Source organism: Notechis scutatus, chromosome 2 (assembly GCF_049901735.1).
Source record: "Notechis scutatus isolate UNSWTSFEM ecotype Mainland chromosome 2, rNotScu1.2, whole genome shotgun sequence".
NCBI lineage: Eukaryota > Metazoa > Chordata > Lepidosauria > Squamata > Elapidae > Notechis > Notechis scutatus.
Window position 1 is genome coordinate 37,523,532 of NC_142010.1, and position 26,727 is coordinate 37,550,258.

Below are 26,727 nucleotides of genomic sequence, written 5' to 3' on the forward strand. Positions count from 1 at the left end.
AGGTGCCTTCCAACTCTATTACTCTGTTAACTGTCACATGGTTTTTCAACTTACAACCAGATCACTTAATGATGGAGTTTTCAGTCCAAGTTACTGCTGTTAAACGAGGACTACCTGCATGTGAATGTATGTTTTAATATTTAACTTTCTCCCACAAGATGGAGATACCAGTAGAGAGTAAGCTACATAGAAAGGATAAAAACTGTGCCTGTGAGGTGAGCAGCAGTTTCCCAGATCATGTCACAAAAGCAGATTTCTGTGTTGGCTTTCTGGGATGAAAGGTTAGATTTCCTCATGAAAGTTAGCTGTCTGCCTTTTCATTTTCTGCACTTAACCTTATATCAAGGGTTTGGCTGACTGTTGCCTTGAGATAATACTCTGGTTATTGTGGAACTGAAATTATATTCAGAGACTCTGCTGGACTGTGTCAATATGATGTACCACTGTTGGATGAAAGAATTGGCAGCATTTTCTTAAAAGCTCAGAATCAGAGTCATGCTTATGAATTAGCTAGGGAATTCTCAGGAGGAATGGCTGTAAGTTGATCTGACAATTTATTTTGTTCTCAGGAATGAGTTATATTATAAGCAGCAGTCAAATCATTCACTACTCAAGATGCAAAAATACCACTCTTTAGATTAGTTTTTTCACATTTGGTGCCCCCTACCACCAAAAGTCCACTTGGTGGAGTATGTTGGGGCTATAATTCTCATAATTTCTAGCTAGCATTGTCAATATTATCTTTTCTTTTATGTACACTGAGAGCATTTGCACCAAGACAAATTCCTTGTGTGTCCAATCACACTTGGCCAATAAAGAATTCTATCTATCTATCTATCTATCTATCTATCTATCTATCTATCTATCTATCTATCTATCTATCTATCATCTAATCTATCTACCTTATTAGCTGGGACTTTGGGAGTGATGTTTCCACTGTATTTGTAAAGCTGCTATTGTCTTCTTGCAACTCCTGGTTCCAAGTAATCATATCGCTAATGATCTTGGCTTGGACTGTTGTGGTAAATATGAGGACCATTCATAACAAGGCTAAATTTATCCATAACATATGGTGAATGAAGCAATCCTGACACGTACTACTCAAATGTGGTTGGGTGAAATAAGGAATTCACTTAATCTTATGGCGATATGTCCTCCCAGTTTTGGGTCATCTCACCTTCATCAGTCTCACCTTCAAGATAGAGAAATGGGTTAGTGGTGATCATCTGGGAAATTTCTGACCTTGGCCAAAATACGAACTTGAGATTGGGTTGTAAGGGATCCTACTCATGCATTGCCCATTTTTCCATGCTTGAGATTGCTTGGGTAATTTTCCAGCAATCTGACAGGGAATTCCATCATGTACCTAGTGAAACATGGAGCATGGAGATGATATCTTGATATCTTTCTAGACTACTTGCAAGGGCCAGGAGAGATACAGTATGCTTCAGTAGTTCTACTGCTTCCTAATTAGGTATGTCAATTGGGGAGTGTAGTGGTCATTCCAGCAGTTGCTTCTACATGTGGTTTGATAGAATTAATTACTCTTCTGTATTCTTATTCATGAAATGACTGGATAAAGTCATCAGTCAGTTCAGGGTGAGATAGTATGCTGACAATAATCAGTTATGCATCACCACCCCAGGAATAGTTAAAAATGCTGTGGAACTCTTGACCTGATGTCTGGAGGCTGGGAGGAACCACATAAGAACAAATAAACTCAATCTGAACTCCTGCAAGACTGAAGTATAATTTGTCCAGAAATTATGTCGTTTTCTTTTGACTTGATTTATAAGTTTGGGAGGAAAATACCGTTCTCCCTGAAGGATTATATTTATGATTTATGGCAAGGGGGATGTAATCCTACATACATGGCTGCTACCCATGCCCTTATGACCTCTAGGTTGACCTAGAGGTCTTCCTGGGATTGTTTTTGGAGACTATTCATAAGCTGCAGTAGAAACAGAATGTACCAACCCACCTTCTGAGAATGGATAGCTCTACCAGCATCATAAAACATTGCTACTATGTGCACTACAGTGATTAGTTTCCAAGAAGCTGGTTTCCACCTCTAAAGCCCTGAATGCCATAGAACCTGGCTATTCTGAAGGATCACATTTATATCTGCCCCTTCTGAAGATCAAGCAAGGTGGGTATACTCCAGGACAGGTCACGTTAATCAGTGTCACCTTGCAGGACCCAGGAAGTGTTGCAGTACCTGCCTTCTGGAATGATATCCTTCTCCCCAAGAGATTCAGGCCACTCCCATCCTTATGGTTTTCTGGAAATTATCCTTGGGACAGGGTGATTGTAAAGCCCTCTTAGTTGCTTTTGGTTTTAAAGTGTATCTTTCTTCCAGTCGATCATGGTTTCTTTTTTTATATACTGTTTTCCTTATCTATAATCTGCCCAGAATCATGAAAGAGTCTAGCATCCCCAAAATTGGATAAATATTTATACTAACCCAGCAGTCCTTAGTTATTTTAAAAAAAAGTTAAGTTACTCCACAACAGCTATGCCCAGATTGCCGGAAGCTTAATCAAAGGATGGAGGGTCTATACATCATCAGATGATCACCTTGATTTAGATTTAGTCATTGTCAAGTCGCTTTGATCACAGGTATTACATTCAGGGGAGATGCTATCCATGGCAGATTCATTCTTCGCATTTGACATTTGAGTACAAACAATATACAGTCCCTTGCTAAAAAAGCACAGGTCTGTGTTGGCAACTGAACAGCTGTGTGTATTCATGCAGAGAAAAAGGTGGAATATATTTCTGAAATGAGTACTCATTTAATCAAGAGTAATTCATATCATTAAGGAGTAGGAAGATTTGTTTATATTCAGTGACAGCTTTGAGGGAGTTTAAAAAAGAAAAGGACAACAAAACACCTGCACATTTTATTTGTGCTTTATAGTTTCATCCACAGTTAAACTTCAAGAACAGATTAAGAAGTATAAAGTAAGCAAACTCCACTTGAATAAGTGGATTATTATATTTTTCCATCTGCCTGATGGCTCTTATTAACTCTTTCCTCAGCACCATCTCCCCTTGTTGTAACGAATAGACATTCATATCTGCCCAAAGACAAAGGGGAAAAAGGAAGGCAAAAGGCTAGAACATATGAAGAAAGCATTCTTGCCAGAGGTGGCATTCAGCAGGTTCTGACCAGTTCTGGAGAACCGGTAGCGGAGATTTTGAGTAGTTCAGATAACCGGCAAATACCACCTCTGACTGGAGATTTCATAGTATCCTTCTCCTGCCACGCCTACCAAGCCACACCCACAGAACCGGTAGTAAAAAAATTCGAATCCCATCACTGATTCTTGCTATACCCAAACCAGATTATGAAAGAGTGGCTCTTTTACTAAAAAAAGCTAACCTATCCATTTAAGAGAGGCCTAAGAGCTTATGGCCTGAGAACTACTTCTGGCTTTCTTCCTCCTTTTTGTGGTCCTTCATGGATTCGCTGTCAAATGACAGCAAATTGCCAATGTTTAGTGGCACAACTTTTATTCACTAAAATAGGGGAGGTACAGTAACTACCACAATACCTCAGTGTGTCTATTTTGCATTGAAAGAAACTTTGATTCCCTGTGAGATGAAAGAAATTGCTGTCAAGTTTGGTTTAGTCCTTTTCAATTGCATTATTGCATACCTGAACATATCACAGAGTCATAGGATTGGAAAGGATCATGTAGATCTTCTAGACCAAATTTCCTGACTAAGCCAGGAGTCCTCATATCATCTTTGACAAATGGTTGTCCAATTTTTTTTCATGAAAACCTCAAGATGGAGCACCCACAATACTAGGAGGCAAGCTGTCCTACTGCTTAATACACACTGTCAGGACTTTCCTTCTTATTCCAGGTTAGATCTCCTTCTGACTAGCTTGCTTCTTGTCTTATTATGGGGAATAAATCAATGTCCTCTTCCTTGCAGCAGCCCTGCTATCAAGTCTTCCCTCGGTCTTCTCTGATCTTTGGGAACTTCAGCCTCCAGAGGGAAAAAGCTACGGGTCCTGTATCAGAACATCTCTTACTTGAGCTATGAATTAACAGGATTGCGTTGGCCCTTATGAAAAAAAAAAAGCACTGAAAATTTATCTTGAAAATACTGTACATCTTGCTCTTTGATCAGGGTAAGCCACAAAGGCCAAGGTGCCCATTTTATTTTAAACTCCACACTATTGTATCTACTTGTGACTATGTTTCCACTGACAATTTTAAGCTGCCTTATTGGCATGCTTTTTCATGAACAATATCCCACTTCAGGTAATGACAATTCATGTAAGATTTACTTATTTCTTTACAAATACCTTTCCTTGGGTTACATCAATAAGGTTTTTCTGCAACATTTCAAGAACTGGACTGCAGTCATGATCTAACTTAGGACAAAAACACAGAACATAAGCAATGCTTTGCTGGATAGGACTCTTGGTTTGATCTCACTTTGGTCAACCAAAGGCATAAGGAAACTCCTTAGTTTTCTAGCAGATGGCTTTCAGGGGTACTCATTCTGCCATGTTGGCTGATAGCCATTCATCCCATGACTTCCATGATCCAACCCTTTTTACAGCCAATCCAGCTGGTGGTAGCATAAGATAAGATAAGATAAATTTATTGTCATTGTACTCAGAGCATTCTCATGTGGTAGCAAATTCCAAATTTATTTAAGCTTTGTACAAAGATGTATTTCCTTTGGTCTATCTTGATTCTTCCAAAATTCAATTTCATTGAGTGACCTCCAGGGGTGGGATTCAAAAACCCCAACAAACCGGTTCTCTGCCTGGTCGCTGGGTGGGCATGGCCATGGTAGTCATGGGCTACCAGAACTTCCAGCAGGGCCGTTTTTTTTTGCCTTCCCCAGAGTCCAGAGGCTTCCCTTGGGCCCCTGGGAGGGTGAAAATGGCCAGCCCCAGGCTCCAGAGGCCCTCCGGAAGCTGGAAACAGGCCCATTTCCAGACTTCTAGAACTTCCGGGAGGGCTGTTTTTCACCCTCCCAGAGCCTTCACCCAGACCCTGCACTTACCTGCATCCAAAATGGGCCACATGGAGACTCCTGGAAGGAGCGGGGTGGGGTGGGCAGGGCCACCCAGTCAGTTCAACCACCAGTTTGGCAAACCAGATGTAAATTTAACATCCGGTTCACCTGAACTGGCCCAAACCAGCTGATTTCCACCCCTGGTGACCTCTGATTCTAGTATTCTGGAAAGGGGAAAATAACTTCTCCTTGTCCCCTTTATCCGTACCAGGCATCATTTCCTCTCCTTGTTCTTTCTAGACTAACAAACCCCAGGTTTTTAGTGGAACAACCAGAACTGTACACAATATTTGTGATTTGGTTGCACCACTAATTTATAAAAGGGCATTAGGTTATCGGCAGCTCTATTTTCAATACCATTTCTTATATTCTCTAACACAGGGGTCCCCAACCACTGGGCCCTGGACCGGTACCGGTCCGTGGAACATTTTCTACCGGATCGCCAGTTTGCTGGGCGCCGCCATCTTGTTTTGATGAGAAAGTGCTTCCGGTGAGCTTTTCCAGTTGGAAAGTGGCGTTTGGGTCCTGAAGGAATCCTCGCACCTTAGTTTCATCAAGGGGCGGGGGCGGCTTCAAACAAAACTAAGGCGCGAGGATTCTTTTAGCACCCAAGGCAAGGCGAGCCGAGCGACCGTCCCGAAACCGTCCCGAAGCCCATCGACAAAGGTACAAAGGAGGAGTTGAAGGTGGCGGGGAGAAGTGGGGGACGGCTGGCTGGCCGGTTGCTTGGCTTGCCTTGCCATGCGTGCTGATGCCGGTACTGGGCCGCGGATCATTTTGTGATCAGGTACTGGGCCATGGCACAAAAAAGGTTGGGGGCCACTGCTCTAACATATTGTTGGCCTTTTCTTCAATGAATGCACACTGAACTACAGTATTTATCTTTACTTTGAGATCTCTTTCTTCATTAGCCATTGCTAGGCTCTGATCCCATTAGTTTGTATGATTATTTGAGATTTTTGACACCAATGTTTATTTAACACACAGCATTTTCCTTTAATCTCCCAATCCTTTCTTTTTTAAAAAAATTGCTGGAAAGGTGCTACAGGTAATATCCAATTTAGTTTGCATCCAGCATAGATCAGAACAAGCTCATATATTAGACAATTGAATTAATATAAATGTAGCTTGATGAGTATTTACTAACATCAGCTAACTTCAAAAATGGTTAAGTGGCAAATAAGTGTGGAGCCTTCTTGGAACTGCTGAAAGGACTGTGTTGTGGAGCTATGCTTTCTGCAGGATGTTTTCTGCCCTGTGTCCCTTCACTGTTCACAAAAAACCCAAGAAAGTCCAGTTGCCTCTTGAAAAAGCACCTTTGGGACAACCATGACCTGGATGACTGAGAATCTCTATATTCATTTAGCTATGCACTTTGGGATGAACACCCTTCGAATGGTGTGGGAGTATGAAAATATTTACAGAAAAATTGCAGACAAAAGGAACCATTTGCACTTCAGCTTGAGATGCAGACAACTGACTCATCCCCAACAGTCTGCACCTGTGTTCAACAGTGAAAGGGACACAGGGCAGAAAACACAGATCCACAACACAGTCCTTTCAGCCGTTCCAAGAAGGCTCCACACCCATTTGCACTACTCAAGTGACCCTGAGGACACAGACAAACCTCCAAGTGACCTCAACAACTCTCTAAAAGAATGCAAATGACCAGCTGTCTGCAAGAACTATAAATCCTTCCATTCCCCACCATTCAGTCAGAGCTGAAGAAGCTTCTTGGATGGGAAGTGAAACATCTTCAAAGAAAAACAAGTCCAGTTGCCTCTTGAGAAAAGCACCTTTGGGACAGGCATGACCTGGATGACTGAGAATCTCCATAGACATTTAAGTGGCAAAACGTGGAAGAAATGCAGGCAAAATATGGGCGAGGGAAAGATATTAATAACAGACAAGAGTTTATATGATCCTATATCTGTAGTTAACAATATTAAAAAGGCAAGGAACTTTTCTGAGCCCCTGGAAACAATACCATGGTAATTACTCTGCATGCTCCCAAAGGAAGTGGCATTTGGTTATTCCACTGCTCAACCTTTTATGCATAAAGCAGAGTAGAATAAAGATGGAACGACACCAGATAATCTCCATTCTGCACCATCAAAAAAACAATTGGGTGAATGTGATGATATATCCAACATTTGCCTAATGTCATGGAAACATGCAATGGCAAGCCATTTCAAATTGAATTTCTGATGATCAGCACAAATAATGTTGATGAAGCAAGGATGCTGCGGACTTCATGAATGCTTTCTCTGATTATCCAAACTCTTGTGCTGTTTTTTTTTATGCAATAACATACAATGATTTCACCCCAGAAAAGATTTAATGGGGACAATTTGCAATGCATTGAATACACAACTCAAGTACCAGAATCCCAGAATCACATTATTGAATTCTGACAGCAAGTTGTCAGAAAATGATAGGCAATTCTTTGCATAACATACAGAGCCAGGAAACCCCCAATCAAATGAAGCTCTAATCATATTGGTATCTTGTGCAAAAACATTTGGTTGGTGTCTTCTTGACTTTGCATGCTTTTGTATGCATGTAACCATTGCTTGTTAAAGAAATGTATATCCATGAAGAATTTCATTCAACACACGTGAGTTTTCCTTTTCAGCTGAAAGGTTGGGAGCAATTCACAGGTCTGCACAACACAGATTTGCACCTTTGTTTCATTGTAAACGTTTTTTTAATGACTTTAAAAGGAAAAAGATACAGAAATAGTTAAACATAATATAAAAATAACAAAAATTTGAAAGCAGGAGGTTGGATTGGAAGACCTCTGAGGTTCCTTCCAATCCTATGATTCTATGATGATGATGACGACTTGTTACATAACCAGCCAGAAGTTTAGAATGGATTTGGCATTTTTAACTACCTATTGAATCATTTCCAAGGACATGGGATAGGCACAACATGTAATTGTTTGATGGTGTTAATGGTATTGTCCAGCATGTATGTTATTCCACGTAAAACAACCATTTGCAATTGACCAATAGTGAATTTGTCAATGCTGATGGTGTTCAAGGAGTGATCCAGGTGTTGTTGCAGTTGTCTATGGAGATTCTCAGTCATCCAGGTCATCCTTGCCCCAAAGGTGCGTTTTGAAGAGATAATTGGGCTTTCTTGTTTTTCTTTGAAGATGTTTCAGCTGAAGAAGCTTCTTGGATGAGAAGCAAAACATCTTCCAAGAGAAACAAAGGAAGTCCAGTTGCCTCTTGAAAAAGCACCTTTGGGACTGTTGCTGTTCTCCTCCTCCTCCTATCGCTAGTTGCTATTTTGGGTTGTGGAAACAACAATGCTGCTGTAATTTGATCCCACAGCTGTTTCTCCTCCCTATGGTGGTCCTCTTTTTATGGCACTATCTGATTTATTTTATGACAACTCTGAAAATATATGTTTGGAGGGTCTCTGTAGTCTACAGCTTATCCCTTTTTTTCGCAGTTAGAACTTGTTGGGTTTTTGTGATCATTTATAAATGAGTTAAAAGGCATCTATTGGACTAAATATTACTAATGCCGGCAGTAATTGGAGGTGAAATGGTCAAATGCATGTACCAGGCAGTTTTAGAAAGTAATCATTTGTGAACATGACTCTATTAATTTGTTTAGTCAGATGCAGGGAAGCAATAAAAAGTGATTGACTAAAAACAATTAAAACAGTAAAAGTAAATTGTGTCCATTAAAACCTGCTGAGCCTGTCAGATGGAAATTGTGGGTTTAAATGTGAAAATTAAAGCTATTGATTTTATCCAGTTTGTTTGCAAATATCTGAGTTCTAATTTCTTTTACTTCTCCCTGCCAAAAAGCCCTTGAGGTCAAAATGAAGGTGTCCCCTAAATTAGCTTTCGCAGATGCTGCTTGTAAACCTGCTGAAAGTCACACATGATAAATAATATCTTTTTTTTTTTTTTTGACAGAAGAGAGTTAAGTTTCTTATCTGTATCTCTGCTTTGCAGGTCTGATTGCAATTGGTTACCAATAGTGATAATTTATTGCACTTAAAAAATAATAATAATAAAATGCCAACATTAGAAAAATATGCTAGAGTTTAAAGCTTTTATTTAAAAAAGTTTATATGCATAGTTTTATTGTTGCTTTCTTTTTATATGATACACTAAATCTTACATTTACTGAACTGTTGGATATTAATATTTAATTAAATAACGTAAATGGACTTTCAGATGTTTGAAAATTGCCCAAGATGACAAGGGGAGAACTCCCAAAGTTAGATGGATCAGGAAATGGTCCATATTTTTTTTTCCAATTATGGATGGAATATTTGAAAAACTTCAACAGTTCATTTAGGACAGTTAGTCATGCAGAATCTCAACTGAGAAAAGATTACAAAAAGTAATCTCTGCTTTCAGTTATAGAGAACATAACATTTGGCTGACTAGCTGTTTAATGTAATCTGAATATATCTTCTGGTGTTTGATCTGAATGCTAATGACAGAATTCCTAGAAAAATAATTACAATGGCTGGAAATATGGAAAGTTGAGGACCCTTTGTTAAAGTGCAGCTAGTTGGTTAGTTTGATGCCACTGAGGAAGACCCTTGGTTACTTGTGGACAAATGGGTAAGAGGACAGGAAGGCTGTTCCTTAGGGACTGATGAGCAAACGGGTTATTTATCACAGGTGGTATTCAGCAGGTTCTGACCAGTTCTGGAGAACCAGTAGCAGAAATTTTGAGTAGTTCGGAGAACCGGCAAATACCTCTCTGACTGTCCCTGCCCCCATCTATTATCTGACTCCTAAGTCCCAGCTGATTGGTTGGGTCTTTTGTTGCCCTGCACAGGAGAACGAGCTGGAAAGCAGGTTAGTGGGGTGAGGAGGGAATGGGATTTTGCAGTAACCTTCCCCCAGGAGTGGGGAAGGAATGGAGATTTTACAATATCATTCCCCTGCACATCCACCAAGCCATGCCCACCAAGCCAGGCTATGACCACCAAGCCACACACACAGAACCAGCAGTAAAATTTGAATCCCATCACTGTTATTTATGTTGGTGAATCAGTACATGTCCCAAACTTGAAATCACAAACTTTAAGACTAAATGTGAATAAGACTTGTTCACTGCTGCTGTTTGAGAAAGAAAATCATGGTTAACTGGTAAAGCATGAATATCCTATCATATATCTAGTGTAGCCACCATCATAAGAAAGGGAACAATATAAGGGACACAGTAAAAGTGGGATGGCTTGGAACAAAATCTTCAAGAAATGTTGCATTGAAAGCTACTTTCTGCTGACACAGATTCACTAAGCTTTATCACTGGCAGTGCCTCTTTAAGATTTCCAAATGTTGGCACCTGGCATGGAAATCATATGTATTATATTTGAGCTAAGGCCCTTTTCTAGTGAGTGCTTCATTCAGCTGTTTGGCATAATTGGATTATGGAATCCAAAATAAAGACAAGGCTATCATTCGCACATATAGAGGCAGGGACATGCTGAATTAACAGAAGAAAAGTTTAATTTGTGAAACAAAGATGAAGACAAGGAGCTTTGTCCCATATAGGAACAACAAGGCAAGATAATTCCTGCATCTAAAGACATCAGATGAGAAAATTAAAAAAACCTACAACCTTTTACCTGCCTAAAAGGCAATAAATAATAAGGTTATAGTGTGCTCTTTTGTGAGTGATTAATGTGTTTGTATGTGTTTATAAAGAAGTCTTCTCAGATAGGATGCATTCTAACAGGTTGTATAATAGCTCCCAGAATGTATGTCTACTATTGGCTTCAATTTATGCTGAACATTGTTTTTTTTCCCAGACAGTAAGCCCTATTGACTACTTCAGGAAGTTTCAAATGCAATTTTACATTTTATAATTCTATCCTTGTGGAAATAGATGATCAAATTGCTAAGCTTACATCTTCTCAATATCATATATATCACTCTTGGGAGTTGAACTAGTGATGTTTTATATACAATAAAAAGCATGTTGGTTGTAAATATCATTGACTCTAAGTAAACCACGTGATCCTTTTTGCTTTCTGAAGCCCAATGAGCCCCAGTTTAATTAAATAACCAAATGAAACTAGAGTAAATGGACCTTAAGAAGTACCTTTGTTTAGTCACTGGGCTCCCCGTTCCACTTTTACAAAAATCAATTAAAAAAAGGAAACCGGCATATTGCAAAGCACCATATACCACAAACTTTCAGCATGACCTTCATTTTCAGAAATGGCTTTTGATCTAACTAAAGTATTATTGGAATGGTTCAAATCATCTAATGAACTAGTTCACCTTTTCCTAAATAAATGCATCCATATTTCTGGGTGCTTTTTTCTGATGAAGTTCAAAATATGAGCTGTAAAAAGTATTTCCAAGTAAACATGGATTTCCACCTACAGTCTAAATGGTGATAACTTGAAAGTAAACATGATCAGAGTAACAATCCATGTTCTGTCAAAGGAGTGTCAAGGAACTACTGAATGAAGAATGATGACATTTTAATAGACAAGTAAAATAGCAGATTCCATGTATAACTTACTGGTAGAAATTTGGACATGGTGAAAGGGTTAAGTTTCACATGTCTTCTTGCACAGATGTTCTGACTGTGTATTTTAAAAAATAAACAATAATTTATCCACACAGGTTTTATTTTTGCAATCTTAAAATTCAATGTGTTTTATGCTTTGCATTATCACAGGAGGGAACTATTCCCTTGGTGACCAAAGCATAGTGATTTTTTACATTAGTGCCATCCCAGCATATCCTTCATTGGAAAGACTGCTACATTCAGCATTTCCAATTCTGCTGGGAACCATAAAGCAGTGCCATTATAGCAAATAATTTGAGCAGTTATGTTCCTAAGTAATTTTACTAGCAATGCCATGCTGAGCATTTCAGGCAAAAAGCAGGTGTGATTCTTATTCCGAATATAAGAACAAGGGTGTTAGACCTCCTCTCAACCCTTGCCCCCCCCCCCCATTTTCCTAAATATGCCTCTCAAAGTGAAATTCAAAAAAATGTCCAATTGGAAGCTTTCAGAACAATATCAGAATAATACACCAGGGCAGGAAAACATGCAGTAATTCTGGAGTCCAACCCCTATTTTAATTTTTCCAGCTGTAAATGTCAGCTACTTTTACTGGAGACTAACTCTGCTAGTTAGTACTTAAGTTTGTTTCAAAGACAATCTGTTACAAGGTGTTGCAATTCAGACTGGTAAACCAAGCTAGAATTTTTAATCCATGTTATGTTGCTGTCTTAGCATGCCTCCTTCTGCTTTTGGGGAAAAAATGTTTAGTCTTCATTATTTGATCAACATCTAGTTATATAGAAGTAAAACTTTTAAAGAACACAATAAATAATAGTAACAAAAAATATCTTAATAAAAAGAAGGTTGATGGTTCATATCAAAGCCCTTTCCAACACTGCATTTCTTGCTGAGAATGGAGATCCAGATCACTGGGAAATAATGAGGGTCACACCGGGACAAGAGCAGTATCCTGACATCTTCCTCAGGCACTGGTGTTCAGAAGCACCTGCTTCTGTTTCTGGAAATAAGACATAACAGCCATAATTAGTAGACATTAATTAACCCACTGATTGGCCAGATACAGTTATTGGTCCCTCATTAAAAAAAAAACAAAAAACCACACACACACACAAAATAACACAGGAAAAGCTACAGTTTTCCAAGATGGCTGGGTGTTGTTGTTTTTTGTTGATCAATTTGTCTCATCAGGAAATTCCGTCTACTATTTATCTGAAATTCCTTTACCAATTACTAAGAGTTCTGGCCTCATCTCTAACTACCAATTGTTTCAGGCCCAACCCCAAAGACAGCACAGTGAAATCCAATTGAGGTGCATCCTTGTTTGCTTACACCTACGGTAATAGACAGAATCTTGCCAAAGTAAAGCTATAACCTTTTAACCTACTAGATACATCCAGGAAGTTTCTAGGCCCATGATGGCGAACCTATGGCACACATGTCAGAGGTGGCAGGCAGAGCCCTCTCTGCAGGCACTTGAGCTGTTGCTCCAGTGCATCTCCACCGTGCATGTGCACGCACCTCCCACTGGCCAGCCAGTCTTTGGGTCACTGCTGTGCATGTGCAGGGGACGGGGCACATGCAGGGGATGTGTGTGCATGCGAGGGGACATTGTGCATGGGCAGCAGAGGTGGTATTCAGCAGGTTCTGACCAGTTCTGGAGAACCGGTAGCAAACATTTTGAGTAGTTCGGAGAGCCAGCAAATACCACCTCTGACTGGAGATTTTATAGTATCTGTCCCCTGCTATGCCCACAGAACCGGTAATAAAATGTTTTGAATCCCACCACATTGCGCAGGGGATGCGCTTGCATTGCATTTTGGGGGCTGGTGATATTTACTGCCTCTTCCCTGGGAAAGCTCTGTGTTGCCAAATATCCTATCCACTGATTTTCCAGGTACACATTTCATAACGCTTTCCTTGTGCAGAAGAGAAGGATCACCTACTTTCCATCTCTATTTTGTTAACATTATGTTACATACAAGGATTAAAGATAGAAAAACCAAGGTCATTCCCTGTGGAATGGCACATATTCTCCATGTCCATTGTCCAAGTCCTGTTTTCAGTGGCTCTGTAAATTCAATGCCTTCTTGATATATAAGTAGATAGAGATCACGCGTATGTACTGTTGATGGTAAGTTCTCTACATTTACTGTATTTCTTGCCAATGTTTCATGCCTTTCTTTTCTGTTTATTCTGCCTTTTCTCCTGTTTTGCCAGTTAATTATTTTTATTTTCACTTCTGTTTAATGAGTAATCATCAAACTACACTTTTTTTTGCTAGCTGAACTAAGTAGTGCATGCACTTGTACTGTTATGGATGTAGAGATTGACTGGGAGTGTGCCAAGTCCAATCAAAACTGGAAATTACCTACAGCAATTTTCTAATGAAAAGATTATGGGCTCAGGAGGGAGCCAGAACTAAATTCTGAGCTCTCGGGAGCATCCCAAAGCAGCACAATCACAAAAAAACACGCATTTTCTGTTTCTAGGCATGCAGCTGAACCAGAATTCACAACCCATAATTATGGATACTGATTAGGACTTAATGCATCCTAATTAAGGGGTGTTTTTTTTTCCTCCATGTCTTTAGAGATAGCATAACATTTGAAAATGGCATTGACATCAAAACTCGTTTGTAGAAAAGAAAGAATATAACATCTAAAGCATGAGGATAGAACTGGACCTCTCAGATGTTTTGGAGAGACTATGTCCAGAAGAAACCCAAGTCAAATAGTTTCACTAAAAAGGACTAACTTACTTGTATGAAATAATTCTGAGATTGAACTCAACACATTATAAGCTAATTTAAATTTGTCTCCAGGAAAAGAGATCTGATGCAAACTAAGTCAGACATGCATGCATGTTCAGGAATAAGCAACAGCATTTTAATGTTCTGAAAACTGATAAATAAACTGGTAAATTGCAAATCATCAGGAAATGTGAGCTTAATAGAATATGTATCAGGGCATCCGTTTAGAAGACATTAAAGGAAAACAGTCTTAAACTTTATGATGATTTCATCAAGGAGCTGTTATTAAGTTTGTTACTAGAAAATTATAAATCTATGGTAGAGTTAATCAAACTTCATGATAAAATTTCCCCTGAGAATGTAATTGCCACACTGCAGGCATGCCAGCATGATTTGAATGAGGCAACCGAAGGGAATTCTTTAAGCAAGATAAAAGTGAGAAATGAAGTTTGTCATTACTGTAAGAGAAAAGAACATATTAGAAGAAATTGCAAACTTTATAGAGCTAAGATTCATACAATGGAGATGAAGGAATGAGATCAAATGTTCTAAAAAAAAAAGAAGCCTATATAATGATTGCTAAAACTAAATTTGGGGGTAAAAACACATGCAGCATTCTCATGTTATTAAAAAAAAAAGAACCACCGATGAATGGCACCTGGATCTACGCTGCAGGTTCACAGAGCAAAGCAACCATAATAAGAAAACAAAATAAAGTATTCACGGAAATAGAATGTGAATCTTTTAATATTTGTCCCAAAGGCGCTTTTTTCAAAAGGCAACTGGACTTTGTTTTTCCTTGAAGCCTTGTTAGCACTCTTTCTAAGGGTCATTGAGGCCACTTGGTGCCCTTGTATATACAATCCTTGTATCTAGATAATGTTATCTGTGAACAGTTAAACCTCCAAGTGGCCTCAATGACTCTCAGAAAGCTAATGATCAGATGACTGCAAAGAACTGAAGAAGCTTCTTGGATGAGAAGCAAAATGTCTTCAAAGAAAAACCAGAAAGTCTAGTTGCCTTTTGAAAAAGCACCTTTGGGACAATCATGACCTCCATGACTGAGAATCTCCGTAGACATTAAGCTTTTAATATTTGTGCAAAGTTCTACCCAAGGCAAATAAATTGAAGCTTTGTCAAAAGTAACTCAGACTGTAGAGGCAAATCAAGGAGTGTTGGGTGTCAGGATAGCCATTGAATCATTTTCATGTGTGTGTGTATACATATATACAGAAGTGTGATGGCTCAGGGGTTAAAGACATTGAGTTTGTCAGGTCAAAACCTGACAGCCTGGGTGCGAGATCCAAGCACCGTGAACAGGGTGATTCCTTGCTCCCATCCTTCTGCCCACCTAGCACTTCAAAAGAATGCAAATGTGAGTAGATAAATAGGTACCACTTCAGTGGGAAGGTAAAAGCATTCCATGTGCCTCAGCATATAGCCATATAGACAGAAAATGTCTTGGGATAATGCTGGCTGAGCACTGCCTCCTAAAATCAGATATGACTGGACATACAGTCCAGCTGACATATGATGTCATATATACTATAAGTTTTTTTGGACCCAGATTATTTTTATTGGTAGGGACAAAGCCAAGCTTTATGGGAGAAGCAGAGGTAAGAATTATGGCATTTTTCATCTTTCGATTCTCCTGAAGATCTTGATGGGTTCCTTGTCACAGGCCAAAATAACAATGTAACAAATTAAGGCTAACTCTACCTCATTAATAAAAATAGCTTATTTATAATTTGATTCTCCATTTTTTCCTTGGAAAAAAGGGAATACTATATGTATAGCAGTATTTTAATGTTTCCTGCCATTTAAAAATTGCGGATTTTCTTGTTGCTATTATAAAATACCTTTAGTTCTTCAAATGAATTAGGCTTTTATATTTTTAAATAAATATTTTCCATCTGTAGTTTTGAGAAAAGCCACTTTGTTAGCCTTAATGAAGTTGCGTTTATGGATCCATATAACATCAGCAGTTTAATTACTCCAAATGGATAATAAACCCTTTCTCATATATGAGAACGGGAGACTTGCAGAGTGAATGTCATTAGGAACAATTGGTTTTTCACTTGATAATTTACTTTAAAAAAATGTAAATACTCCAAGCAAGTGCCTGAGGGGTCGCTTGGTAACTATATCACAAACTATGGAGCATAACTAATTTTTCTTTTTCATGAAAATTATTTTTTTTATTGGCTGGGCGCGCTATATGAAAAGCTAAATTCATAAAAATAAATGTTTCTTTGACCATGGGTAGGAAATTTTGATTATTCTTATTGACAAGAAAGAGATTTAGGTTATCCAGGGTGCTTCCAGACTGTTGTACAACTCCCTGTCCTTGTTCAGGGATGTGTTCTATTTATAGTCTTCCCAAGTATTCCTATTATTTATGTCTCTTTTTTTTCCATTAAAAAAGCCCTGTTAAAAAGACACAATAGCTTGGGATTTGGCAATGGTTTCTTCCCCCTGGACAACTTCATGCTAAAAAATTTTGAGACCCACAATATAATCCAGCAATTATCAATGCAATGTTTCTAGGTAACATAACACAAGTGATTTTTTTCCCCAAAAAGTATCTACAGGACTCCCAAATTATTTCTTTAAAAAAAAATAGCCAAAAACAATACAAAATAGTTAAAGCTCATGACATTTTAGTGTTCCCACCAAATATGAACATTGGGCCATAGGAAAGTTTTTGCTGAGTATTATGCAGCACATATTGTTTTTAAGCTTAGCTTCCAACACTCCTTGCAAGAAATTAAAATTAGATATGACTTAACAAGTTATGAACTTGTTTGATTTGTAAAATGGTATTACTACAGCTTAAGACATAGAATGCTCCCTTACAGGCCACAGTTGTGAAAACAAAGCTTATATGGATCAGATTTGAATATTGCAAAATCTGCATAAGAATTACTACCAAAAACTGACTAATAAATCAATACCAAAAATACCAATAAAGAAAAAAATGTGCAGAGATTATTTGATCACATTTGGTGCCCAGTCTGGAGCTCCAGAAGTGATGTAAATCACTTCTAGCTGCATTGGAGGTAATCCAGACTGGTGTGATGCCAAGATCCATAATGAAATTTGGGGGGGAAAAATAAACAGAGAGTTCAATTATCTTCTGGTCTACTGAAGGAAAACACATGGCCTAATTTCCATTTCTACTAAATATTCCAATTGCTTCTTTAGCCATATTGGGATCTGATTTGGTCTGAAATAATGAATTTTCCAATATGTCTTTAACGAAATAATCAAATTTATCTTTATTTGAATACTATAATGCATGTCTATATCCATGGAGATTATACTTTGTTCCTAAAAGAAGTAGATGGTTTATGAAGGGAAACACCAGAGAAAAATCTGTAAATACACTCTTAAAAAGTAAGATGTCAAAAAAATGCTATTCCCAGCATAAACAGTGTGAAAATACAATTTATGCAGTCAGTTTCAGCACATGATTTTAAGATATGTAAAAAATGTAATTTTACTATTTTAAAACAGTTGTATATTAACCAGTTTGCAAATGGAGGTAAATAATACAGGCAAAAAAGTCCTGATGATACTGAAGTTTAAAATTAGATCAGTCCCTAGAAGAGAGACTAAGCATTCAAAATTGTCTGTCTTGGGTTCAGAAAAAGAAAGTTGAGAACAATAAAATAAAAACGATATAGAATACCACTTGAAATACAAAGTTAGGTGCCATCAAATCTTCACAGTTTGATTAGTCTCTATCCACAACTTGTAGCTCTTCCGAGGACAGTCCTGTGATATATTTGATACCACTCATATAACACTATTGTCTTTCTCTTCTTCCACTTTCCATAATCATTTTTCAGTCCATTGTCTTCTAGTACATCTTGTTTAAATGATGCCAGGTTCTTCTTGTTCATCATTGCTTCAAGGCAACAGTCATACTATACTAGATCCAGGACTGATTGCTTAATTTATTTTGTAGTCCATCTGAGTATCTTCCTTCTCTTGTTCTTTCTTAGTGTCAAAATTTCATACTCATGCTGAAAAGTATTCTGATTGTTGTCCTATTCTTCATGTTCTTGTCTAAGTTCATCACTGCCTTCCTCTCAAAGATTAATCTCTTTATTTTTCCAACATGCCATCTATCTTTATCACTTTCATTTCTTTGCTATTGGTTAACCAAGCATCCTGGCTGATACTACCTCTGTCATTGTATGTCATGCCCCTGTTAGAATCTGACTCCAAGGGAGAGGAGGAACAGTCGACAGGGAGTGGGAGTGTGGGTCTGGAGGTTGTGGAGGAAACTAGGGAAGGGCACAGGCTGGCTGGGCATTCAGAGGAAGACCCAGGCCCATCCCCTCTTCATCCTAGGGCACGCAGGGAGGAGCAGATAAGGGAGAAACATGAATGGCATGGTCTATGGGGGAGGAAAGGGTCCTGATCCCCTTCATGGGCTGCAGCTGTGAGGATTGTTTAAAAGGACAAACTGCACATGGACCAGTGCTGGAAACAAAACATGAAATAATTCTAGTTTTTTCGTTCTGGCATCCTTCCCAGTGTGTGTATTTTGATATATGTGGATGTCTTCAAGCCCTTATCCTGCCTTGTCTCATTAATTGCTTCAGTGTGGTTTGTGTTGTTTTTTCTATTTATAATTTATATATATTTTGAGTTTGAATGGAATTTCTTCCTTTTAGCAACTGTTTGTGGGGGAGTTTTTTTCTCCAGTCAATGATAATTAGAAGTTTGGAGCCAAGTTGAAGGAATTAAAGTGACTTCACCTGTTTTGTGGCTGTTGCTTTTGTATCCCACCCTGGGTCATCACACTGTAATACTTAACATTAATACATTTTCTACCATTCTCCATTTTTTTTCATAGTGCACTCTTCTAAATCTTGTATCCACACTGGAAGTTTTTAAGAAGAGATTGGACAACAATTTGTCTGAAATGGTATATCGTTTACTGCTTAAGCAGGGAGTTTGGGCTAGAAGACTTCCAAGGTCTCTTCCAATGCTGTTATTCAGTTATTCTCTACTTTGAGCTAAGGAAATGTTGTTATTCAGAAATTTTACTGCTTCCGTTTCCAGTTTTAATTTGAGCTAGTATCTCTTTGAAAGCTGCCATTCTTATAAAATATTCACTATACAGCTACTTAACTCAAACAGACTGGGGACATATGCATCTTTGTTCTTTTTTTCCTGAACCATTCTGTTTCTCCAAAGTCAGTACTTAAAGCAGCTTCTTGTCCCTTGTAAAGATTTCTAAGTACAATAATGGCCTTTCTGGCATACAATGAACTTTAACACTTTCCATATTCTGGCATGATTTCCACAAAGGACTTGCTGTAGGCAAGAAAGCAAGAAGTAAACCTCACTCGTGAATTCCCTTGCTCTATTTGCTCTCTTTTTGATTCTTCATGGCCTTTCTAAAAACTGCTTATTCATTTGGGAGTTCTGTTTCCATTGATATGTTGGAAGAAATATCCTTCTGGGTTCAGTTCCAAGTGGGGAAGAAAGACACTGGAAACATGATGACTGCTTGGAAAGATGGTTTATTGATGAACAGGATGGCTTCCTGGGCAGAAAAAAAGGGGAGAGATGCTAAGAGTCCTTTGGTTTTATGCCCTCTGTTGCAATTTGAATTTGAGCTTGTATTCTGATTGGTTGTCAGACTCTCATGGGGCCATGCAGGGGCAACTCTGTAGGCTGTCCTGAGTCCCAGGCTTGGTTGAGCCTTGCTGGATGATGATGTAATGAAAGGGCTTTGGGCAATTCCTATTATGGCTCTACCCGGAGTAGATCTTTGTTATGTAAAATAGATTGGCCCAGGCATTAACAAAGGTGTGTGTGTGTGTGTGCTGAGTTTCTGCCTCTCTGAGTTTCTACTTCTCTTTTAGGGGAAATATTCTGCCTTTTTAGTATATCCTAAAATATTTCACTTTTATAGGAGAGGGGTGGGTTTTAACTTCCAACATAGGATTTAATTCTTCTTTATACAACAGAACAGAATCGCAGAGTTGGGAGGGATCTTGGAGATCTTCTAGTCCAACCCACTGCTCAAGCAGGAGACCCTATACCATTTTCCCCAAATGGTTGTCCTTTGTAAGGGCTTAGAAGGATTTAATAGTTAAGGTTAGAAACCAGGACACTGGAAGTTCTAGTCCTGTCACAGGGATGAAGCCAGCCACTCTCTCTCAACCCCAGGAAGGAGGCAGTGGCAAACTATTTGTGAAAAAAACTTGCCAAGAAAACTGCAGTTCCTCTTCCATGCAGTATCTGAGAATCGAGCATGATTGAATGGAAGAAAATGGAGCAGCCAGAGGGGGCTGGAGGGTGGGGGAAAGCAACAATCCCTCAATCAAGCACTCTCCAAGGCCGTGAAAAATACAAGTTCAAAAAATCTCAACAGCAGGAGACGGCATAAAAATAAATTTCCCTCAGATGTATTGTCTGCAAGATGAATAGTGAATTTTCAAAACAAAGTGATGTCTCTATATAAAAATGGAGGAGAGTTGAATCATTGCATGTAATATCACTAGAATGTTTATTTATTTATTTTTATTTATTTATTTATTTGATTTGTCAATCTCTTACAAGATAATAGGTATAAGTATATACATAGTTATGAATACATGAAATGGGTACATATAAGAAAAATAAAAGAAACAATAGGACAGGGACGGCAGGCACATTGGTGCGCTTATGCACGCCCCCTACAGACCTCTTAGGAAAGGGGTGAGGTCAATAGTAGACAGTCTAAGGTTAAAGTTTTTGGGGTTTGGGGAAAAAACCACAGAGTCAGGTAGAGTATTTCAGACATTGACCACTCTGTTGCTGAAGTCATATTTCCTGCAATCAAGTTTGGTGCGGTTTACTTTGAGTTTGTATCTATTGTTTGCTCTTGTGTTGTTATGGTTGAAGCTTCTTTTATGGAATATTATGGCTTGGCCTTCTGAAAAAATCCTTCCAATAAGGCAGTTTTCCATTCCTCTTACGAACCTAGTCAGTATTTGGGAGTAGGGGTGGGGGATCTTCAAATAGAAGCTTGCAAATAACATAAAGAGGCAACGTCCTTCAGGACGATCTTTGTGGTGGCATTTTACACACAGCACGCATCCTCAGGCATTGCACACCCAGTCTTCAGGCATTTTCTACATTTCCCTATTGTTCCTTCTGGCTTCCTGGGACAATTTAGCCATCTTATATTTCCCCTCTCTCCTATACAAACAGCTACAGTTTTAAAAGCTAACTCTTGCTGCTATCATGAAGATATCTCTTTCTCTCTAAAGTGGAAGGCAATTCTATTCTTTCTCAGAGGCTCAGCTAATAAGAACTTGAAAGTGGCAGTGATAACCCCCTGTAGGTGCCCATATCCTCCTTGATGCCATCTCTCTTTCCTGCCTCTATGACAGACACTTGAGAATCTTTGGCTGACAGGCAAAAGCTTTAGATTGATGCACATTGATTTTTCCCTCTGACAACCGCAGTTTTTTTTTAAGTGTCCTTTCCCCAACCTCCTATGTTTCATCTTGGCCTTTCAGAAACCCACTTAACTCGCTATGTTGCCTTTCATTGCAACTTCTTGTATTTTCACTCAAAGTAGCATTTCTTTTTTTATCATAGACCTTTTATTGTAGACCTAAGTGCTCAGTCTCCCTTATTTAGCTGACATTAGTTCTACTAAAAAAAAATGAAGAGACCTTTGGGGAATGTAGGCTGAAAGAGAAAGATTGAATGAGAGAGAGAGAAAGAGAGAGGAGAGAGAGACAGAGAGAGAGAGAAGGAGGGAAGGAGAAAGCGCAAACTTAATGGGGTAAATTTTTGTCAGCTTGTTAAGATTGAAGACAATTAAAACTCAGGGGACACAATTGCTAGGTAAACATCCTTTTCCTTTTCCTTCCCCACTGATGCACTTGGGTGATGCTGTTTGGGCTGTGGAATAACTCTAATGGGCAACTGCTAACTTGTAACTCTTTCTTCATTCAAAACTGACATGCTTTTTTCCCCAAATGGAAATAAAATGTGAGTTACCTTAGTAACTCTTAGCAACCACTGAAAATAAGAGACTTGTGTTTTGTCCACCTATCCTTTTTTTTCTTTTTTCTTTGGGCAGAATCAGCTTCTATAGATTTTCTGTTGTTTCCAATATCTTTCTGTCCAGAAACAACAGGGATACTTTGCAAAATAAGGCCACCAAACTTTGGATTCATTTGTTGTATTGCCTGTGACTCTCAAAGTTGCCTGTTGGTCCACTAAATTTTGGTTGCAAACTGTTGAGAAACAGAGACATCACTTTCTCCCCCTTTTCCCCTCAGGAGAACATAACTTAAATCTTAAAAAAGAAAAAAAATCCTATCAAACCTTACTGCATCAAAAATTCCCCTCTGCTACAGTCTGCCTACTTCTTTAAAAATATTTTTTTATTAAAGGTTTTAAGGAGAACTTAAAACCTAATGCAAATTTAGAGAACAAAGAAAGAGAAGGAAAGAAAACAAGCCAAAAGTGCAGTTGAAGGGGAAAAAAAGAAATAGAAGCACAAGATTTTTTTTCTGCACATATACTGTATAAGTATGATTACAAAATTATCTCTTATTCTATGATTACAAAAAGCTCACTTTTTTCTATTATCCATTTTTTTTAATCACCAGACCACCTGTATAAGAATGTTTTTTCAGTTCATGTAAAAGGTTTATAAAAAGGGTTTCTATTCAACCATAAACATACATATTGTCTTTCAGTCTGCCAGCCTTTTGATGACATCATCATATCACTTTTTCTCCTACTGCCTTTCTCTGCTGCTATTCAAATATGAATAAAGAGAAAATGAATTCTCCCTTGCCCCCTTTCATATTATGGAGTGCCATAAGGCTACTTGGAGTAATCACCTGTGTTCATATTCTTGCTTTCCAATTCCTAAGAAAAGATGGCTTGACAGAATAGGCTAATACATAGTTTCAATTAGAGGATATTTTCTAGAATTGATCAAAAGGAATCAGTAGTCTTATCTCAAAGTAACCTATTTTGAAATGAATTTTACTGCCTTGAACATACACTCTTCATGTGATTCTTTCTTTCTTTCTTTCTTTCTTTCTTTCTTTCTTTCTTTCTTTCTTTCTTTCTTTCTTTCTTTCTTTCTTTCTTTCTTTCTTTCTTTCTTTCTTTCTTTCTGTCTTTCTTTCTTTCTTTCTTTCTTTCTTTCTTTCTTTCTTTCTTTCTTTCTTTCTTTCTTTCTTTCTTTCTTTCTTTCTTTCTTTCTATCTATCTATCTATCTATCTATCTATCTATCTATCTATCTATCTATCTATCTATCTATCTATCTATCTATCTATCTATCTATCTAATCTATTTAATCTACCATCCACCCATCCCTCCATCCCTCCATCATCTATCATCTCTCTTCCCTGCCTTTATTGTTTTTATAAATAACTCAGGGTGGCAACCATACCTAATACTCCTCCCTCCTACTATTTTCCCCATAGCAACAATTTTGTGAGGTAGGTTGGGCTTAGAGCAAGTCCCTGGCCCAAATTCACATAGCCAGGTTTCATGCTAAAAAGGGACTAGAACACGTGGTCTCCTGGTTTCTAGTCCAGCACTTTCACCTCTCTCTGTCTCTCTCTGTCTCTCTCCTCTCTCATCTACCATCTATACTGTTTATGTACTCTATATGTGTAAACACACACATATATCAGTGTGTATGTATGTGTGTATGCACACCCACACCCACAAACACCCCACCACACATATATATATATGTTTTTGTAGATTTTCACGGGTGCAGGTATGCAGGTTTGCCATGTTCGTGTCTTTTCCCGTGTAAGATTGAGAGTATCTTGCCTAGATACTCACAATCTTACACGGGAAAAGACCCGAACACGCCAAAACCTGCATATATATATCATATAGTAGATGTGTTTTTGTGTCTGTGTCTCTATGTGTGTATGTGTATGTGTATATGTATATGTATATGTATATGTATATGCATATGTATATGTATATATATGTGTGTGTGTGTGTGTGTGTGTGCGCGTGGTATTCAGCTTTGTTCGGGTATTTTCCCATGTCATTATAGTTTTGCTTTTAAAGTTGTAGCAATGTTTTGGTAGAATCTCATCTGCCATCATCAGGCTTCTGTATTGTGTTCGAACACAATACAGAAGCCTGATGATGGCAGATGAGATTCTGCCAAAACATTGCTACAACTTTAAAAGCACAACTATAATGACATGGGAAAATACCCGAACAAAGCTGAATACCATACATGTAAGTACCTGCGAAAACTTAAGAAAACAAATATATATGTGTGTGTGTGTGTGTGTGTGTGTGTGTGTGTTCACGCCTGCACATATGTGTGAGTATCTTACAGATGTATGTATAAGATTGAAGAGTAAAAGATATAATTTGTCATCTTGACTCACTGGAATCAAGCTGGAACACTTACAATCTATCTGGGAAAAACATGTGCCTTGCAAGCAAGGTGATCTATCATATTAGTTTTACGCTAGACGCTAGCAATTACAAGCTTGGTGTAAACTCCTACTTACCATTAAAGAATAAATGAACCATAAGTTTGATAAATGAAAAATTAGTCAAAACATACAGATGTCCCCAAGGGTTTTTTCTTAATGAAAACCAATAGAATGTGTTTTCTCATTAAAAAAAATAGTAGCAATAGATTTTTTTTGTTTGTTTGAGTGCGGCATTATATCTGTTAGCATTTGTTATAGCCTTGCTTTGAGTCTAATGGTTATTCCCTCCCAAATTGAAACAGAAAGATTTGTGTACAAGTATCCTTCTGGAAAAAATATTCCAAACACACACACACACACACATACACACACACTAACTCTCTCTCTCTCTCTCTCTCTCTCTCTGTCTCTATCTATCTATCTATCTATCTATCTATCTATCTATCTATCTATACAGACAATTCTCTTCTCTGTTCTTATTTTGGATCAGATTAGATAAATTAGGTTGATGCTGGGCCAAGGCTTTGTTTTCATATGTGTGCCCCTCCTCACAACTTGGCTAATTAATGGTTCTTTGCTCCAAGATTACCAAGTAGACAATTTACAATTTGCATTCACTTAAACTAATGTATGCAAATTATTAATGACCTTTTTCATAAAGAGTAATAGGGCAGAGTCAGAGATGCCATCACCTACTAAAATGTGTGGCAGAGGCAGGATAGCTAGATCCAGCAGTGCTATTTCTACTTTTATACTCTGTAGCTTTTGGTTGGACCAAATCTCTTATAATTTTGTATGTTTATGCTCTTGATATTAGATGTTTTCTGTTTTCCAGAGCTAAGAGAAATTTGTACAGCCAAGGTGTCTGTCCTAAAGAACAGGATATGGTGAAACTGAGGAAAATAGGAATACATACAATGAGAACCAAATACAAGACAGACCGCCTGGTGGTGTCGCCCGCTGAAAAATGCGCCTTGGTCTGTCCACCGGCCCGCCCTGAAAAAATCCTGGCGGGCGTGCCCGGCGTGGCCCCAAAGCGAAAACAGTGCGGGCGTTAGGGGTAGAAAAAATTGCAAGGCCTCGGCTGGGGATCCCTTGTCGACCCCGAAGGTGGTCCCCTTTTCCGGGCTAGGAACTGCAAAGGCAAAGTGCAGGCTGGGGCTCCCGCGGAAGGTTCACCCGCGGTGGCTTGGAGCCACCTAAAGCTGGCCGCTGCTGGTAGCTTGCCCTGCCTTGTGCCCGTTCGGCTCGGCGGTCCGCTCGGGCACTTAAAAGCCTGCCCCAGCACCCAAGCACTCCCAGCAACGCTCGTTTACTCGGCGGCCTGGCCCGGCCGCGGTGAAGAAGCCCAGCGGGCGCTTGCGCCTGGCCCCAGCCGCGGGCAGAGGGAAGCCCGGTGGGCGGGCAGGCTGCTTGGAGGAGGTGACCGGCGGTGCTCCAGCAGCAGCAAGAGGCAGTTTCGCCCGGCTCCGCTCAGGTGTCCGGCTAGGGCTGTCAGGAGTTGCTACCGCCGGCGCAGCTCCGTGCAGCTCCAGTCCCGCGTTGCCTTGGGAAGGAAAAGGCAAAACCAGGTGCCTCTGAGCCTGAGCCTCGGTGCCGCTGCTCCCGTTGCAAAGCACCGCCGCGGCTCTTCCTTTTTGCCTTTCCTTCCCGAGGCAATGCGGACTGGAGCCGCGCGGAGCGCGCCGGCGGTAGCAACTCCTGACTCAGAGGGCCTCCGAGGGGAGGGGCCTCCGAGGGGAGGGGAAGGAGGAGAAGAGGGGGGAAGGGGGCGATTCCCAAAATCTTGTGCTGACCCGGCCCGTCTGTCAAATTTTAAAAGTCAATGCGGCCCCCGAGCCAAAAAGTTTGCCCACCCCTGAGATAGACAGTATTAAATTATTGCTGAATTAATTAATTAATAAATATAAACAATTTGAATCTCACCAGCGATGCTCTGTGTGG